General features: G+C 43.6%; 2 pseudogenes; both read left to right on the top strand.

The window, feature by feature from the left end:
* The first annotated feature begins 1,621 nt into the window (after nucleotides 1-1,621).
* On the top strand, nucleotides 1,622-2,802 carry LOC103596734 (annotated as a pseudogene).
* A 1,691-nt stretch (nucleotides 2,803-4,493) lies between these two features.
* LOC103596733 lies at nucleotides 4,494-5,547 on the top strand (annotated as a pseudogene).
* Nucleotides 5,548-6,842: the final 1,295 nt, after the last annotated feature.

The following is a 6,842-nucleotide window of genomic DNA, read 5'->3' as shown; positions in this document are numbered from 1 at the left end:
AATCCGTTGCCGGACACGGAAAAAAAAAAAAAAAAAAAAGACAAAAAAAAAAAAAAAAAAAAAACTTGGGAAAATTTATAAATAAAATTTACAAAAGATTCACAAATGTCAAAAAAACATTAAAAAGTGCTTAACATTATCAGTTTCAGTACATCACAAAGTGAAACCACAATTGGATATCACCACACCCACTATAATGGCTGAAATTTTAAAAACTGAAAAGATAAAATGCTGCACATTTAAGGAGCATCTGAAATCCTCAAATTTTGTTGGAGGAGCTGAAAAATTTTACAGTTATTTTGGGGCAATTTCTGGCAGTTTTATTTTGTTTATGTTTTGTTTTTTTATAAATCTAAATATACACCAATACTATGAATCAGCAGTTTTACTCCGAGGATTTTATCAAGAGAAATACAATGTATGTTTACAAAAACAGAAAAAACACCAGATTAATTCATAATATCCTCAAAATGGAGAGTACTGATTATTCATATAGAAGGGATAAACAAAAACTTTGCTGTATTCATGCAATAAAACATAAATTGAAAAGATCAAACTGCTGATACATGAAACCAGAAAACTAAATCTCTAATCACTGGGTCGAGGAAAAGAACTCCTAGAGAAGTTAAACGTATTATTCTATTTTTATATAGTTCTAAATTACACAAAATTCATCTATGGTGGAAAATATCCAGAGGAGTGACTGCTTCCTAGGGGAGGCAAGTGTGGTTGATTGACTAAAAAGGGACAAATGGAAACTTTCTAAGGTGAGAGTAATATAATTTATTGTGACAGGAGTTTAAGGTAAAAAGGCATAGCAACTGTCATAACTCTGAATATACAGCCTTAAGATTTGTGCATTTCATCATATGTAAATTTTACCTAAAATGCTGTGCAATACTATCAAACTCTACTCAATGATATGTATGTTAAAATATTTAAGGTATATCTAAAATGTACTTAGAAATATATCAAAAAAAGTAAAATGAAATGATAATTGAATAGCAAGATCTGGAAAATTATGGTAAAACAAGTATTGTAAATATTCAAAAGGCCTTTTAGATTGCTCATTCTAAATTCTTTTTTTTTCTTTTCGTTTGAAAATGTCAATAATAGAACATTATAATTAATATGGAAATATATGTAAATATTCAAAAGGCCTTTTAGATTGCTCATTCTAAATTCTTTTTTTTTTCTTTTCGTTTGAAAATGTCAATAATAGAACATTATAATTAATATGGAAATATAAACAATTAAGTGACTTGTGTTTTCACCAAACTTAGTAGCCCCATTACTCCCAGATCCCAACTCTTACTACTAATAATCCTCAGACCTAACACAACAAAAATCATAGAAATACTCTGAAAGTTGGAAAGAGGAAGGTGGAAAACCTAAGGACCTTGGGACTTGAGGAAAGACAGTTATGTGTTCCCTGGGTTTCCTTACGATCATTCATATATAGCAGAGAAAGTTCTGCAGAAGCCTCCAGTCCTAGAAAAACAATAGTCAAGGGAAAAAAAAAAAAAGAATTAAAAAAAAAAAGCCTATATGTGCTAGCAAAATGATTAGAAAGAATGGTGACCCAACAACAGAAAACTGTTTTTGGCAATAACCACTCCAGAACAAGGGCGCCTCCAGGGGAAACTTGGCGGACCCACAAAAGCAGCTCAAGGGGCTTGAACTTGATGAACGACAGAAGAAGCGGCTGGAAGCCTCCCTCACCCAAAAGACTGAGGCTGGTGAGCTCAAAGATAACTTCGAAAGGATCTCAGAGCTGGGAGCCGGCAATGGCGGGATGGTCATCTAAATGCAACACAGAACTTCTGGCCTCATCATGGCCAAACAGCTGATCCACCTTGAGATCAGGCCGGCCATCCGGAACCAGATCATCCACGAGCTGCAGATTCCACATAAGTGCAACTCGCCCTACATCGTGAGCTTCTATGGGGCCTTCTGAAACGATGGAGAAATCAGCATCTGCATGGAACACATGGATGGTGGCTCCCTGGACCAGGTGCTAAAAGAGGCCAGGAAAATTCCAAAAGAGATCCTTGGGAAGGTCAGCATCGTGGTTCTCCGGGACTTGACGTATCTCTGAGAAGATCACCTGATCGTGCACCAAGACATGAAACCATTCAACATCCTGGTCAACTCCAGAGGCAAGATCAAGGTATGCGACTTCAGGGTGAGCATCCAGCTCATTGACTCCATGGCTGACTCCTGTGTGGGGACTTGGTCCTACATTTCTCCAGAATGGTTGCAGGGCATCCACTACTCAGTGCAGCCAGACATCTGGAGCAAGGGACTGTCCCTGGTGGAGCTGTCCATGGGAAGGTGCCCCATACCCCCACCTGATGCTAAGGAGCTGGAAGCCATATTTGGCAGGTCCATGGTCTAGGAGGTGGAGAAAGAGCCTGAGGGCATCGCGCCATGGTCAAGAACCCCCAGGCGCCCCATCAGCCGGCCATGGCCATCTTTGAGCTGCTGGACTATATTGTAAGTGAGACTCCCCCCAAGCTGCCCGACAGAGTTTTCACCCTGCGCCATGGTCAAGAACCCCCAGGCGCCCCATCAGCCGGCCATGGCCATCTTGGAGCTGCTGGACTATATTGTAAGTGAGACTCCCCCCAAGCTGCCCGACAGAGTTTTCACCCTAGATTTCCAGGAGTTTATAAATCAATGCCTAATTAAGGACCCAGCAGAGCGAGCCAACCTGCAGGTGCTCATTAACCAGCCTTCATCAGGTGGTCCAAGGCAGAGGAAACAGACTTCACGGGCTGGTTGGCAGAACGCCGTGACTAGATCCTGAAGCTAGGGCAAGAGACCAGTATCAGATGCTGCCCCAGACTGGGACTTCAATGAAAGAGAAGAAAGAAACTAGCCCAGCAGATACCAGGATGCACTCCTCCAAGGGCTAAGAGCAGGGCCAGAAGCCTACAAACATTCTAAGGCAGCCACTATGACCCAGGAGTCAGATAAGCTACCTGCAGAATTCTATGAAAGGTTATATGAGGACTTCCACTGTCTTAAGAATGCTTTTTTCTGCCTCTGACTGGCAGAAAGAGGCCAACCCTTATTTGCCTTTGAATGGGAAGATCCCAGAGCAGAAAAAAGGACTCAACTGACCTGGACTAGGCTGCCACAAGAGTACAAAAACTCACCCACAATCTTTGGGGAAGTGCTGGCTTCAGACCTAGCTGCCTTTCAAGGGGACCAATTAAATTGTACCCTGCTTCAATATGTGGATGATATCCTTCTAGCCAGCTCCTCACAAAAAGATGGCTGGAAGGGAACAAGGGCCTTGCTGAGTCTGCTTTCTGAATCAAAATACAAAATGTCATGGGAAGAAACACAGATCTGCCAGCAGGAAGTTAAATACTTAGAGTACAACATCTCTGAAGGATGCCACTCACTGGAAATAAAAAGAAAACAAGCTGCTCAATCCATACCTCAGCGAGACACCAAGAGGAAGGTCCGAGAATTCCTTGGAGCTTACAGGGGGACCTCCACCAGTTGGGAGAGAGAGAAATGACACAGTATTTACAGTCATTGGCCAAGACATTTAAACAGATAACTAAGACAGTTTTAGAATGGGTTCCTATTTCTCTAGGAAGTTAGACCCATCAGTTTCAGCCAGGAGATATGGTTTAGGTAAAGGACTGGAAAAAGACTCCATTAAAGCTAGCCTGGGTGAGGTCATGTATGGTTGTACTAACCACCCCCACTGCAGTTAAAGTTACAGGACTGACTTCCTGGATCTACCATACACAGATGAAGCAGGCAGCCTCCTTGGATGACAACATCTCATGATCCATAAAGGCTGATCCTTCCAACCTGCTCAAGGTTCTCTACCAGAAGTGATCTCCTGCCAGTCACCACTGCCCTGCTCTGGCCACACCAGAAGCTGGCAGGTCCACACACAGCTGAAGCCTGAGGAATTTNAAAAGTAAAATGAAATGATAATTGAATAGCAAGATCTGGAAAATTATGGTAAAACAAGTATAGTAAATATTCAAAAGGCCTTTTAGATTGCTCATTCTAAATTCTTTTTTTTTCTTTTCGTTTGAAAATGTCAATAATAGAACATTATAATTAATATGGAAATATAAACAATTAAGTGACTTGTGTTTTCACCAAACTTAGTAGCCCCATTACTCCCAGATCCCAACTCTTACTACTAATAATCCTCAGACCTAACACAACAAAAATCATAGAAATACTCTGAAAGTTGGAAAGAGGAAGGTGGAAAACCTAAGGACCTTGGGACTTGAGGAAAGACAGTTATGTGTTCCCTGGGTTTCCTTACGATCATTCATATATAGCAGAGAAAGTTCTGCAGAAGCCTCCAGTCCTAGAAAAACAATAGTCAAGGGAAAAAAAAAAAAAGAATTAAAAAAAAAAAGCCTATATGTGCTAGCAAAATGATTAGAAAGAATGGTGACCCAACAACAGAAAACTGTTTTTGGCAATAACCACTCCAGAACAAGGGCGCCTCCAGGGGAAACTTGGCGGACCCACAAAAGCAGCTCAAGGGGCTTGAACTTGATGAACGACAGAAGAAGCGGCTGGAAGCCTCCCTCACCCAAAAGACTGAGGCTGGTGAGCTCAAAGATAACTTCGAAAGGATCTCAGAGCTGGGAGCCGGCAATGGCGGGATGGTCATCTAAATGCAACACAGAACTTCTGGCCTCATCATGGCCAAACAGCTGATCCACCTTGAGATCAGGCCGGCCATCCGGAACCAGATCATCCACGAGCTGCAGATTCCACATAAGTGCAACTCGCCCTACATCGTGAGCTTCTATGGGGCCTTCTGAAACGATGGAGAAATCAGCATCTGCATGGAACACATGGATGGTGGCTCCCTGGACCAGGTGCTAAAAGAGGCCAGGAAAATTCCAAAAGAGATCCTTGGGAAGGTCAGCATCGTGGTTCTCCGGGACTTGACGTATCTCTGAGAAGATCACCTGATCGTGCACCAAGACATGAAACCATTCAACATCCTGGTCAACTCCAGAGGCAAGATCAAGGTATGCGACTTCAGGGTGAGCATCCAGCTCATTGACTCCATGGCTGACTCCTGTGTGGGGACTTGGTCCTACATTTCTCCAGAATGGTTGCAGGGCATCCACTACTCAGTGCAGCCAGACATCTGGAGCAAGGGACTGTCCCTGGTGGAGCTGTCCATGGGAAGGTGCCCCATACCCCCACCTGATGCTAAGGAGCTGGAAGCCATATTTGGCAGGTCCATGGTCTAGGAGGTGGAGAAAGAGCCTGAGGGCATCGCGCCATGGTCAAGAACCCCCAGGCGCCCCATCAGCCGGCCATGGCCATCTTGGAGCTGCTGGACTATATTGTAAGTGAGACTCCCCCCAAGCTGCCCGACAGAGTTTTCACCCTAGATTTCCAGGAGTTTATAAATCAATGCCTAATTAAGGACCCAGCAGAGCGAGCCAACCTGCAGGTGCTCATTAACCAGCCTTCATCAGGTGGTCCAAGGCAGAGGAAACAGACTTCACGGGCTGGTTGGCAGAACGCCGTGACTAGATCCTGAAGCTAGGGCAAGAGACCAGTATCAGATGCTGCCCCAGACTGGGACTTCAATGAAAGAGAAGAAAGAAACTAGCCCAGCAGATACCAGGATGCACTCCTCCAAGGGCTAAGAGCAGGGCCAGAAGCCTACAAACATTCTAAGGCAGCCACTATGACCCAGGAGTCAGATAAGCTACCTGCAGAATTCTATGAAAGGTTATATGAGGACTTCCACTGTCTTAAGAATGCTTTTTTCTGCCTCTGACTGGCAGAAAGAGGCCAACCCTTATTTGCCTTTGAATGGGAAGATCCCAGAGCAGAAAAAAGGACTCAACTGACCTGGACTAGGCTGCCACAAGAGTACAAAAACTCACCCACAATCTTTGGGGAAGTGCTGGCTTCAGACCTAGCTGCCTTTCAAGGGGACCAATTAAATTGTACCCTGCTTCAATATGTGGATGATATCCTTCTAGCCAGCTCCTCACAAAAAGATGGCTGGAAGGGAACAAGGGCCTTGCTGAGTCTGCTTTCTGAATCAAAATACAAAATGTCATGGGAAGAAACACAGATCTGCCAGCAGGAAGTTAAATACTTAGAGTACAACATCTCTGAAGGATGCCACTCACTGGAAATAAAAAGAAAACAAGCTGCTCAATCCATACCTCAGCGAGACACCAAGAGGAAGGTCCGAGAATTCCTTGGAGCTTACAGGGGGACCTCCACCAGTTGGGAGAGAGAGAAATGACACAGTATTTACAGTCATTGGCCAAGACATTTAAACAGATAACTAAGACAGTTTTAGAATGGGTTCCTATTTCTCTAGGAAGTTAGACCCATCAGTTTCAGCCAGGAGATATGGTTTAGGTAAAGGACTGGAAAAAGACTCCATTAAAGCTAGCCTGGGTGAGGTCATGTATGGTTGTACTAACCACCCCCACTGCAGTTAAAGTTACAGGACTGACTTCCTGGATCTACCATACACAGATGAAGCAGGCAGCCTCCTTGGATGACAACATCTCATGATCCATAAAGGCTGATCCTTCCAACCTGCTCAAGGTTCTCTACCAGAAGTGATCTCCTGCCAGTCACCACTGCCCTGCTCTGGCCACACCAGAAGCTGGCAGGTCCACACACAGCTGAAGCCTGAGGAATTTGCATCACAGGACATGATAAGTATTTGTCATCCTTTTCCATTAGTTTTTGTTATACTGCTTGCCTTGCTATTTGCCATAGGACTAATAACAGTATCCCTAAAAGACTAAAGTAATACAGAAAAAGTTGGCTTAGCACTCTTGTGCTTATTAGTAATA

The sequence above is a fragment of the Galeopterus variegatus genome, unplaced genomic scaffold (assembly GCF_000696425.1).
Source record: "Galeopterus variegatus unplaced genomic scaffold, G_variegatus-3.0.2 Scaffold2091, whole genome shotgun sequence".
Taxonomy (NCBI): domain Eukaryota; kingdom Metazoa; phylum Chordata; class Mammalia; order Dermoptera; family Cynocephalidae; genus Galeopterus; species Galeopterus variegatus.
This window is presented reverse-complemented; position numbering and strand designations above follow the sequence as displayed.